Raw genomic sequence first — 13,627 nt, forward strand, 5'->3', positions numbered from 1 at the left:
AGACAGAGTCCAGCATAAGTGAGGCACTGCACCCCACTTAGGATAGGGGACAATACATCCAACACATGATCAGAGTTAATAATTGATTTATCTAGCAAGGTCAAAATTGAGATAAGAATCCCCTCTAATGCATAAAGAATATCAGAATTGGCCCTCCCTCCACCATTTTCATGAATTCCCTCTTTCGAAAGTGACCATGCGGCTTATGCCGATACACTTGGTGGTACATCTAATTTCTTCTGGTCCAACGAACCTACAATGATGACTTGAGGAAGGCGTACTACTCTGCAAAGTGGGAAGTGGAGAACAACTGGCAGAACAGTCCAAAGACAGACTCAAGGTTGTTTCTGGGGCAACTGACAATTTTAAATTAGCTTACAGAATTTGATTTTTATGCTATGAATAGCAAGGTCTGGCAAAGAAAAGTCCTCCAAATCAAAAGAGTTAAAGGAAGAGAATGTGGCCTAATGGCTAGGACGGTCGACCTCGGAGCTGGGGAACCGGGATCGTCTCGTCAGGGTCCCTCATCATTCTGTGATTCTGGGCAAATCACTTAATCTCCCTGTGCCTAACAAAAAAAAAGAATGTATCCTCTGTAACGTAACTGGTGCTCATGTAAAGCGATCTGATACCGTCGGGTCTCGTTTGCACTATATAAAACTCCAAAAAAGAAAAAGCTACATGCATCCTCACAAAAAACGGTGTAAGTTACTCAAGGGACCCTTTTGGGTGACAACACTCATGCTACTGTCTCTGCAATTGGAGTTCCAGATGGAACCACAGGACTCACATGATCAGACATAACACAGGCTCAGAGTTCGAATTGGTGCTAACTCCAATTTTTTTTTCAGGACCAGCCTTAACATCCTCCATATCCATTTATTCTGCTGCTTTCTCTGAGTGACAATGGTCAATGAGCTGAGGTTCAAAAATAAGCTGCAGTGGGTTGTGTAGTAGAGATTGTGTGAATGTGGACCTGCACCCTGACAGAAGACCGTAACTATGCCTAGCTCTTTGATTGGTCCCCAATTTCTTTATTTCCTACCCCTCTGTCCCTTAGAAAGCATGTATAATATGGTAGGATGGGGCTTCAAAAGGGACAGATGGGCTTGAGGCTTCTTTCTCCGGATGTTTTTTAACAATTCGGGGGAGCTGCTATGAATATCTATGAAGCCAGCTGAGCCTGGGGCGCAATTAAACTACCAGAACGCAGGCACCTTGAAGGCATCATCAAACTTGTCCTTAAAAAGCCTAAAGTGACTAAACACAGATATTCACAAGGTGGCACTACTTTACCACAGATGCAACAGACTCCCAATGCCATGCTGGCTTACCTCTTTCTTTTATCCTTTGCTCTGAGTCTCTCCCAGACCCACAGTAAGTCCTACCTCTCCCTAGAGGATACAGTAGAGGCTCAGGAGAGACACAAGGAGGGGCATACACCTTATGGACATAGCTTAAGGGGGTAGAATAAGTGGGTGTACTGGGAGTGGCCCCCCACCATGGGCTACAAACCACACAAGCCTAACGCTGGCCGCTTCCCAACCACCAATGAGGGGTTGTGGCCTAGGCCAGTCTCAACTTCTCCTTCATCCACCAGCCAGCCAGCTTAACTTTGCTTAACAATTGGGCAAGAAAAACCAAAGTGTCACTGAGAGTCACCAAGGAGGAGATAGGGGTGCAAACACTCCACTCCCTTGTGGGGCGATAAATGTGACGAGTGTAGGGAGTGCATTTAAAAATAAAATATATTTTTTTTCCTCCACCCACAAGTATAAGGCGGTTGACTAACGGACAGCTCTGCAAACTTATTCCCCCTGATGCAAAGGGTGAGGAAGAAGGAGGGGTAGCGGCAAGGGTTGCATTAGAAGAGGCAGGCAAAAAGGAAATAAATGAAATGGGAGCGGTCCTTACTGACGTACAAACTGCACCGCTTAACACCGGCCTCTTCCATGCAGACAGAAGGAGCTACGGCTCTAGCCTCACCCATCGGTTTTGCTTGCTCTTGCCTTGCCTCACGAGTGCTCCCAGCAAGCGATCCCCCGAACTTCTGGCTCCTTTATAGCTCTAAGGCTCTTCTGCTGTCCCTTGACCCTTGACTCAGCCACAGCCACACCCCCAGCCAAGACCTGCAGAACACGGAGCCGACACGGCTGCTCGACGATCACTGGCATCACGTCACTTCCTCAGACAGTAGGAAGTGAATCATATAAAATACCCACCATACTAGTATGACAGTGATCAGAAGGACCTCACAAATGCCGTTGTGAAACAAGTTGTAATGGACGGAGGGAGACAGATGAAGACAGCAGACAGGATCTAATGGGTTGGCCCAGTGCAGGACATGCCAGCAGCCCTGAGGATAGCAAGCAGGTCATCTCCTAATGGTAGGCAGAGTAGCCATCGAGCAGGTACTTCAACCCACGTTCACATATGGAGATAGAGCATACAGATGAGGCACTTCACTTACTCAAGCCATGTCTGTAACATGGCAATGTCTGTGGGCAGTAAAATAGCAAGCATTTTGTATTTGTTTAGTTTCAATATTGATCGAAACATGGAAATATTGTTTTTAGGAGTCACTGGTTACTCCAGCCTCCTTATTTTTCTGGCTATTGCCTATACATAGCATCCAGCTTTTCTTTCTTGCCCATAGCCAAGGAGCTGCTCTGTCTGGAATATGTAGTCTTGAATTTGTTTTTGCTTTTAGTCCTTACTACTACTGACTGCTTTAAAAATTAAGACATTTTAATATCTCTTTCCTTTATGTGTCACTCTGTTCTGTTGCATCAACATCATGTGGCAAATATAACAAGAATTAGCAAAGCTGATTGGTTTGGCTTTAAATATACTAGCGGTACACGAAGAGTATGCCGTTCGCCAAAGTGGACAACGAGTTACAGAGGTGGGAGGTGGGAAATCCTCCTTTCCAGAACTAGAGTCCTCACACACCCAGCAAGCTAGGTGTCATGCTTCATCATATGGACTTGCTCCTCGTCGGGTCGGCACTGCAATACCCATAAAGAGGCTCTTTGGCGGAGATCTTTTGTTCCTTGCCGTATGGTGCTGTGGCTGTGAGGGCCCTAAAAACCGTGTAGATGTGATGTTGGTGAGTGAGCTAAGCTCAAATATCACACATTGCGAGAGCTGAGCTTAGCTCCACTGGACCATAGAGCCAGAGAGCGGCCACTCTGTTTTCTTTTAAGAAGGTGGATAACCACTCTAATAAAGAGTTTTATTTGGATTATCCAACCTTTTTACCCTCACTCACCCACATCACATCTACACTGTTTTTAGGGCCCTCACACCACAGCACCATATGGCAAGGAACAAAAGATCTTCACCAAAGAGCCCCTTTATGTGTGCCGTTGGGTATTGCAGCGCTGACCCGATGAGGAGCAAGTCTATTTGATGAAGCATGGCACCTAGCGTGCTGGGTGTGTGAGGATCTAGGGCCAGATGTAGGTGGCCCAATACCGGTCGGTAACGGCTGAAAATACCGATTTTCGGCCGTTACCGACCGGTATTGAGCCATCGGGATATAGGAGTCCGAAATCCGTCCGAATCGGTAAATTTACCGATTCGGTAAAGTTACTGAATCGGTAAAATACCGAATCGGAAAAAACTGAGATTCGGTAAATTTACCGAATCGGTAATATACCGAATCGGTAAATATACCGAATCGGTATATTTACTGAATCGGAAGAGTTACCAAATCAGTAAAATACCGAATCGGAAAATAAGAAGTGGTAAAAACGTTGATTGAGATGTAGGGAAGCACAGAAATACCGAATTAGCCCCAAAATCGGTATTTAAGAGTCGGTACTTACCATGGATTGGAATCAGGTGGTAACCAACTGCAACCCATAAAAAGGACCCAAAATGCAATTCAACTTGCAGTATGGCGGCATTTTATGTCATTGCAAGACGGCTATGGCTACAGCAGGAAGGAGAGAGGGAATGGCAGAGAGAGGAGCAGGTCTACAGACAGAGGATCACCCTGTTCATGCTCACAGAGGCAGAGATCCTCCAGAGGTACAGGCTGGACTCAGACACCATTTTGGACCTCATCAGGGACCTCCAACCACTGTTGGAGCACACCACCCCAAGGGCACACGCTATCCCACCGCATGTGCAGGTGCTATGCAGCCTACACCTGCTTGCATCTGGCAGCTATCAGAGTGTGGTTGCTGCGGTAGGTGGGGTGACCCAGAGCAGCCTGTCAAGGTTTTTCCACAAATTCCTTGACGCCATGTTACAGAGGATGGACCAACACATTTCTTTTCCTGCAACCCATGCGGAACTGGTACAAACAAAAGCAGACTTCTACCAGATGGCACGGTTCCCCCATATCATTGGCTGCATTGATGGCACGCACATTCCCATTTGCCCCCCTACTGACACAGAATACATATACCAGAATCGGAAGTCAACGCACACCATCAATGTGCACCATCAATGTGCAGGTGATTTGCAATGCAAAGTGCGCCATCACTGACCTGGTGGCAAAATTCCCTTGGAGTACCCACGACTCCTACATATTTCAAAACAGCGGCATCTATGCACGGCTGAGGGCAGGGGAATTTGATGAAGGATACCTCCTAGGTGAGACACATTGTCAGACCCCCATAATAACAATAGCAGTGTGAAGTACATGTATGCATGTGAGTAATGTTACCCCTTATTCTTCTAGGAGACAGTGCATATGCCCTCCGCTCATTCATACTGACCCCCTACCTCAACCCCTCAACACCCAGCCAGAGGAGGTATAACGGGCCCACAAAAGCACAAGGAATGTAGTAGAACGGACCTTTGGCATATGGAAAAGAAGATTCAGATGCTTGCACAAGAGTGGAGGTGCAAGGCAGTATACCCCTATCACCTGCTGTAAGATCATTGCTGCCTGTGCCATGTTGCACAACCTTGCGGTGAAGAAGGGCACTGAGGTGGAGTTGTCAGACTTTGAGGATCATGACGACGACAGTGATGGCAGATACAGACGTGAGGAGATTACAGACAACTATTTCTGAGTGAGTAAAGATACACAGACAGGTTGTGAATGTGAAAAACGAAATTTAATGTTGCCACAACGTTCAGGCACTGATGTGCAACACTAAAAAGAAATAATTTAAAGGTGGGGTCTGGTAATGCCCCGGGTTGCCTCACCCACACTGTCAATGTCATTTTCAGCTGCGCCTCCCAGAGCCACTGGGATGTTGCTCAATCCCTTCAGCATGGCCTGCCGGTTCTGCTGAGCGCCTGGTGCTCCTGCGTGGCTCTACAACTGCGCTAGCCAAGCTGCTGCGGCTACTGCTGTCCTCTGCCTCAGCCATGTCCAGGGCAGGATTGACAGCAGTATGGGAGATGATCATGGCCTCCAGGGCACTGATGATCCTGGCCATGCCCCTGGTTACCTCTGCGGTGTTTTGCGTGAGGCTCTCCTGCATGTTCACGCCTCTGCAGCATAGCTGGGAAGTTGCCGTGGCCAGCCTGTTCATAGCCCTGTTGTGCACACGCCCATCCCTGCGCATTGTGTGCTCGATGGTTTCCATTTTTGCACACAGCTGGTTGATGGCGGTGGTCATGTGTAGCATTCCAGATGCAATGTCACTGTTGGTCTTTGCAACCTCCCTGTTGCTTTCCACTAACTCACTTATGCCCTTGCCCATTTCTCCCATTTGCAGGTTTAGGGTCCGGAATTGGCGGTGGCAGGCCTGAATAGATTTACCCTGCATGCGCTGGATGCGCACCATGCTCCCCTCAAGGCCACGGAACACAGTGCCCTCTCCAGGTGGACCTGCATTGCTGGGAGTGCGTTGGCGGCGGCGAGTAGGGCTGGGCTAATGGGTGGACTGCTGTGCAGCAGGAGTGACTTGTGTGGGTGTTGGAGCCTCACCCTCAGCTCCCGCCATGACTCTCAGTGGGGCCACAATTCTCCTCCTGGCTGGTGAGGTAGCAGGTGCTGGCAGGGACCGTGACGGGGAGTTCTCAGGTGAGAACACCAATGGGGGGGATTGAGATAGTTGTGGGGAGTGGGGAAACACGAGGGGATGAACAGGGTTGTCTTCATGGAAGATGGCAGTGGTGTCTTCCTCTTCCTGCGAGGCATCTATGGTGCTTGGCCCTGCCTCCACACTCTCCTCCCTCGCTGGTGCAGTCCCTTGTGAAGCAGATGCTCCACTGCCTGATGTTGCCCCTAGGTATAGGTATAAAGAAGCGTATGTAAACTGAGTGCTAATGTGTTACAGTCACTTCAATAAAAGCATTGCACATTTTACTTTCTTTACGCTCATTTGCTTTCAGTGCCTTGCTGATTTCTGTGCACTGACATATGGTCCTACATTAGCTGACTACATTTCCCATAATGCATTGCTCATGTATAGTGCTAGCAGTACTGGATTGGGGTTGGCCTGTACACAAAGGCTAAAAGGGAGCTGTTTGCTTGGGGGTGTCATGCTGCGCAAGCCTCTTACCTTTTGTAGTAGCTCTGGCTGAGCTGTCCACATCTCCTACTCCCACAACACTGTCCGGATCGATGGTTGAGGCCACCAGTTCCTCCAGGTCAGTCAGGGGGGCGCTGGGTTCCTGCCTCCACCAGTGACACCAGCCAGCTTGTGGATCTCTGCCACTTTTTTTGGTGAGGCTCCTGATGTCGTAGAACCTTTTCTTCAGGTCCTCCATGCTCCTGGTGGTCACACTCACAGCATTCACCTTCTCTGCTATGGCAGTCCACAGTTTTCTTTTGGCTGACACTGGTACGATGAGGGCCCGCCTGCCAAAGAGCTGTTTGTGGACCCTCACCACTTCCTCCACCAGTACCTGCAGCTCCATGCTGCTGAACTTTATTTTTCGTTTTCTGTCAGCCTTCTGGCTCTCAGTGCTGCTTGCCATTATCACAGTCTTTCAATTCAAACAAAACTCTCCCTGCTGCTCTGTCTCTCTGCTCAGCTCTGACTGCCTCTCCAGAACCTTCTAATGAGTTGCAGCTGCCTGGGTAGCCACTCCCTGGTAGGGTGGGGCAGGGAGGTGCCACCTGATTGGCTGTTTTCATTAGTTTCACTTTTACTTGCTTGCCGATTCCGTATTTACCGAATCGGTATTTACCGATTCGGTATTTCCAATGCATTCCTATGGGCCTTTTGGCCATTACCGATTCAGTAATTACCGATTCGGTAAATACCGATTCGGTAACTACCGAAAGTCCGATACCGAATTTTACCGATTCGGTATTTTTACCGAATTTTTTCCTACATCTCATTTACCGATTCTTGAATACCGATTCGGTAAAATTCGGTATTTAAGAATCGGTAAATGACTTTTACCTACATCTGTCCCCTAGTTCTTAAAAGGAGGATTTCCCTCTTCCTGCCTCTTTAACTCGTTGTCCACTTTGGGGAAAGTGCAATGATTGGGTGTTTTCTTTAGCTAGCACAATGTATTGAAATTCTGACTTTTATTTCCAAGTCGAGCTTTTGTAGGAAAAAGCTACCACTAGCTAATACCGTGAAAGGGAACTTCTTTGTCCTGCACCTCTTGTGGCATTTCAATTTAAGCATTGGGACGTGTCACCTGTGCACCTTATGCATCCAGTACACTACATTTAAAAATCTGCATAGGCCATGAAAAGAGTTGAATTTCCCTACAGCATTTCGATATTTTAGAGTACGATCTGGTCAGCAAATCTGTCTACAGATGACCATTTCGTTTGTGAAAATGACTTCTCTATTAACCCCAAATATCCAAATTAAAAATTCATAAATCGTTTGAAGAACAACCTGCCACTTCCGTGAGACTATGCCATGCGCACATATTTTATTCCTGAAGATGCAGTCATTAACAGAAATACATTTACATTTGATCTGGCCAAAATGAAAAATGTACTTCGACTTTATCCTGGAGGAGTGGGTACTGGATTGGCAGTTCTACACATACCATGTTTAGGCAAATGAAGGGTAAATCGTTCATTGAGGATAGACTCCTTTTAAATAAACGTTTTTCAAGAAAGTCGCAGATATACTCTACAAATATGCTTGTTTACAGAGCGAGGTGACTCCAGAATTAATCCCACTGGTCTATTTCGCCGCCGGAAGTCCATTCTGCACGCGTCACGTTTTTTAAATAATCAGGTACCGTTTCCTAGGTAAATGAAGCCAGCGTTGGAATAAGCATTTTAAATATTTAAGTGGAGCTGAGCTCCTCAGACAGACGAGGGGGCAGATGAGAGCCGCCGCAGACACAGTGGGAAGCCCTTGCCCATTTTAATTCCTCTGAAGACAGTCTTTCAGATGTTGGAATCACACTCGAAGCCGCATTGCGTTGAACAAGTAGACATTGGCATACCTCTTTTCACTGGTCGAGGGAAACAGCATGCCACTCTTCCCGATTACACGCGCTTCACTGACACAATGTATAATGAAAGCTGCTAACAGCGTAATAGATGTGCGCGTCGGTTGCACGTTACAGAAACATGCGCACTCCTTGTCCGTGCCTTTATGCTTGTGTCGGTCGTGCTGTCCAGAGGCAGGCTCCCGGCGGGGCCTTCCCAAGGCACTGCCATGGATTTCATTTACCAATACATATTTAAGCTCCTCTTCATTATACGCCGCCATTCAGGGAGGTGTGTAGAGTGTCGCGGTGTCATGCAGCTGTGCAGAAGGGTTTCAGAGCTCGGAAAATGCGCGCACTGTGAGACGAATGTCTTTAATCACAAAAGATTCCTTGCACTCGCATTTTAGTTTGTATTTTAAGATAATTTAATGCATGTGTCACAGCAAGGCAAATAATACGAACAGCGGGACCACCTTCGATTACCACAGTGCTTGCAAGGACAGGGTGTAACCAGGGAATGTTTCCTGTCTCTCCTAGTTCCACGCTGCAGTATATAAAACAGATTGCAGCTGATTCAGAGTGCGTTAGCTCTGCCTTTCTCTATAGTACTCTGGGAGTAAGGCAGAAACCACACAGGAGTAAATTACTGCAAAGTTTTTGTGAGTCATTCCTCTTGTGTGAGGGATGGCCATTATTAGTGCAGGCATCCCTAGGTTATCCCAGGCATGGCCACCATTATCCCAAGCGATGAACACGAGTGGGCAAGTGACGAGGACCATTAGGGATGCCTCCTTCCTATCACGCAAGAGATGATAGTCTAGGGGGGCCTACTGTCATGCCACTGATGACCACTAAAATGACTCCGATTACAATAATATGCGAGGATTGGCTGCCATTTTGCAAAGATTCCCACAATATACAGGGGTAGCAATTATAATACCAAACAACACTACTAATGGCCCTCTTTAGAACCGTAATGGCCACATTATATACTGTTGGGAGTGCAGTTTTGACTAATGTGGAAGTAAGTAGTACGTATTATTTTTAAATATAACTTTTTTTTTCTCCAAGCTGTAAACAATTTTGTGTAATTATTTATGACTGTGGAGACAAAGTGTTCTGTTTTGCCACTATTCCAATGTTCCTGCTTAAGTAATTGTATTAGATTCAACACAGAGAAAGCATTTCTGTGAACCAGGTATTACGAAACAATGCTGGAGATATTATGGACTGGTCTGAGGGACGGCAAGGGAAGGTACAGAAAATCCTGGAGCGCAGTGTGCAGCGGTCTGGGTACAACAGTAGCCATAACACAAAGGGGATGTCAGTGTAACACTCAAAAAGTTAGCTCGGAAACATGCATGCAAAATTACTAGCAGGTACAGAATACCTGCTATATAGTATGCCTGCTACAGATTATGCTATAGATTATGCCTGATGATGCCCTGCACCTCTCATACCAGCATATTCCTGCCATATGTCCACAGACAGGTCAACTGTGTCAGTAGATTAGGGCCTTTATCATTATTTTGTGCTCCGACATGGGCATGTATATCAAATGATTTCCCAGTCTGCCAGACCATTTGTTTTCAAGCACTAATCAGACAGCAGACATTTGTGTCTGTCCATGAGGTGGACCTCTGGAGCACCCCATGCACCAAATGACTGCGGGAAAGCTTGAACGAAGGTGGTCTGAGGGCTCAAGTCATCTACTGCCTTCGTAGTAGAAGCTGCATCAACTTGACTGAAGTTTGTCAAGTTAGTCTTTAATAATTATTTATTGTAGATTTGATCATTCCAAGAGAAGTGTTATTAGCGCAGGATGTTAAATCATGACTGTTGGAAAACGAGACAGCATCTGTGAGGCCTGCACAAATAACATGTCACATTTGTCCTTCACTGGGAACCAAACACCCTAGTGCAGTGCCTGACTCTCAGAGGGTAGCGTTGCAGAGCAGTCTAAGGCTTACTCAAAGGAGGTGGTGTGGGCTAGTAATCGCCATTACAGGTGCACAGAAATAACACTAAGCATGGGCGAATTTTGCGAATCTCGCGTTCGCGAATTTTGCGGATTTGCGATCTCGCAATCCGCAAAATCCCCGAATTCTCGCGAATTTGCGGATTTTTTTTTTTTTGTGTTTGCCACTCTCTGTCACCACTGCCACTCTCTGACTACTCATGCCACCCTCTGGCCCACCCATGCCACCCTCTGTTTCATCACAGCACCCTCTGGTTGTCCAGTTTTACATTATTGTGGCAAAGCAAAGCACACCTTCCCTGCCTCAAGTGACCTGAATTAATTTGGGGCTGATTAATGTGTCACAGAATATTTTTTTAGCTGGCACCTGCTTCCTTAGTGCTTCCTGATTAGTGATCTTTTGCACTTGCTAAGTGCTTTCATTGTTGCAAAATTAGTTACAACACCTGCCCTGCCCCAACTGACAATAATGAATTAGGGGCTGATTAATGGATTTGAACTTCCAGCCTGGCTCCTGCTTGTCTCCCTTAGCTGTAATTCAGGACCTTTGTGGCATATGTGTAACTATTCTGAGGTTCAGAGCAGTATTACATAATAGTTGCAACTGGCAACTGAACTCTGGAGGGGCCCCTCAGGAAGCACTACAGGAAATGGCTACTAATGATGAGCCTGAACTTTTGAACCTGGTAAGTAGTTTCAGTTTTGCTAAGATCGTATTTCTGCAATTTAGCGCTTATTCGCGGGGCGCGAAGTTGTACTGGGAAGCCGCGAACTCACGCGAACAGTGCGAGCAAGCCATAAAATCCGCTGCTCGCGGATTTGCGGATTTTGCGGGAGATTCGCGAATCTCGCGGATTGCGAATTTACCGAAAATCCGCAAAATCCGAGAACGAAACGGATTTTCCGCCCATGCTTAAATAACACTCAATAATTGATTGTCCAGTCTGTACTTTGCTTTATAAAAGTAAGAGTACATTTATTAAACACACACACTACTTAATACTATGCACTAATTTACAAATATACATAAGCTGTTGGAATTACTTTGTGGCATTGCATGACATCTCCACCCCTCCCGCAGGTAGGGTGGGGTCTAGTACCACCACTCCCAAGTATGCACATAAATTTGCCCCCTAATGCAGTTGGTTGACACAACCTGGAGTGAGGGCCTTGCCAACTGGTATACGAGCGTTCTACAAATTCCCTTAACTTCAACTTCAACTGGCACCATCCCAGTGGCGACCCGCCCCATCATCTCAACAAGCATTAAAAATAGGTACACCCGCCCATGGGACACATAACCCTGAATGAGCATTCTATACTGACTGTACATTATGCACCTCTACATCTTAGTAGCTAACAGTCTGGGTTGTTCCGCCGCTAACGCAGTAGCAAGAATGCATGTTTGGGCATCACTTCAAATGAGGTACTCATCATTGTATAACAGTTGTAATGCATTGCAATCACATCCTCTAAAAGGCATAACAGGTAAAATCACAGGATTATGCAAATACAGCCAGACACCCTAGCAGGAATGTCTGGCAACATAACCCACTTGGCTTATTGCTCCACCTTACACAGGTACTTCACATAACACATGTGACTTTTAATCCCTTTAAAAGAAACAACATTAGTAAATGCATTTCTGGGGCAATAACACCTCTTCATCTCCAGTGGATGCCCTCCAGCCATCCCCAACTCAGCCCTTCAAACCTTGAGGCAGTCCCTATGGCATCCCCAGCTGCAGGACAAAAGTTCCAGCCATGGGGAAGTTGATGACACCTGGCTGAGCCCTTGAGGGGTTATTCTTTGTAAGTCCCCAGAGACTTATGGAGGGGTGTTCCATTTTCATGCTGGGGGAGACTGCGTTGCTCCTGCAGCTCCCCCTGCACCTTGCGCTCATCTGGCGGTGACCCCATCCTCCTTTGGTCACCACACACCAAGAACCATCCTCCTTTCCCTTGCAGGCTGATCCGGGCCTGCAAGGCATTATGGACAAAGAGCTCCTTGTGCGCATATTAGAGCAACGGCTCTCTCGCTGCTCCAGAGAGAGCCATGCTGCCCCCGGTGGCCTCACGCCGCATCTCCTGGCCTCAGTGGGGGTCCGGTCCCACCCGGACCCCCAGATGAGTGATGGCAGCTCAGGGAGCAATCCCCCCCGGCTGCTCTGATGCTGCAGGCTTGATGGGGAGCCACTCAGGGAGCCCACCCCCGGTGGCTCCCGCCGGCTCTCTGACTGGCCAGCACCCTTGTGTGCTGCCGGGGGAGCCGGCACCCGTCTTCTGGTCTGCTCGCTCCGGCAGGCAGACACAAGGCTGCTTCCCCACTCCAGCGGGTCTCTGGGGGAGGGCGATGGCCCTCCCCATGCCTTCCCGATACTGAGGGGGAGTGCGGCAGCACTCCTCCTCCTCTTTCCTCCATTCGGGCCCAGAGATAGGGTCCCAGGCCCCCGAACATCTTTGAGGCGGGCGCAACAGTGCTCCCCTCACTCCGGAGTACTCGGGGGCCAAGGTGGGCTCCTGACACACCGGTTGGGGTATTTTCACGGGGAGCGCAACATCACTCCTTGACTAGTCTTCTCTCTCTTTGGGGCCCGGAGTTGGGATCCCAGGCCCCTGGGCAAACTTCACAGGGAGCCCGATCCCCGTCTTTGTCTTCTCTCATGAGGGGGGATGCGCGATGGCACTCCCCCTCCTCCCATTGCTGCAGGGGGCCAGGGTGGGCTCCTGGCACCCCCCTTGGGATAAGTTCACGGGGAGCGCGACTTCCTCTTCTTGTGGGGCAGCCCCCGGGATCTGACCCACCCCGGGGGTACATAGTGGAACAGCAGCGGAGTCCCAAGCGCTTCGTCGTTGGTCCCTGCAGAGGTCAAAGGTCACCTACCTTCTGGGGGGCATATCTCGGCCCTAGGCAACTGATCAGCACAATTCTGGCCTCTTCTTGCTCCTGGTGGCGCTCCCTAGCCACTGGAAGCACTTTCCTTTGCCCGCTTGATCTCCAGGAGGACGAATGCAGCAGGGAGCGGCCTTCACTGGCTCCTTGCGCCAGCCTTTTGCCTGGCTCTCTTCCTGGGCCTCTCTTCTCCTTGCACAGAGGCCCAGGCTTCTGGCCACTTGTCTGGTCTCCCCTTTTTGTGCAAGTCAGTGTCCTGGGCCAGTCTTGAGGTTCTTCCTTCCAGCTGCGTATGTGACCAGGCTCCTGCACCAGTCATCCTCAGCAGACCACACCCCAGAGAGAGCTCCTCTTCCAACTCTTTTAAAGAAATGGGCAGGGGGCTGGCAGGAAGTCTCTGCTTGCCCTATCACAAATCGACATATCACT

The sequence above is a fragment of the Lissotriton vulgaris genome, chromosome 3_1 (assembly GCF_964263255.1).
Source record: "Lissotriton vulgaris chromosome 3_1, aLisVul1.2, whole genome shotgun sequence".
NCBI lineage: Eukaryota > Metazoa > Chordata > Amphibia > Caudata > Salamandridae > Lissotriton > Lissotriton vulgaris.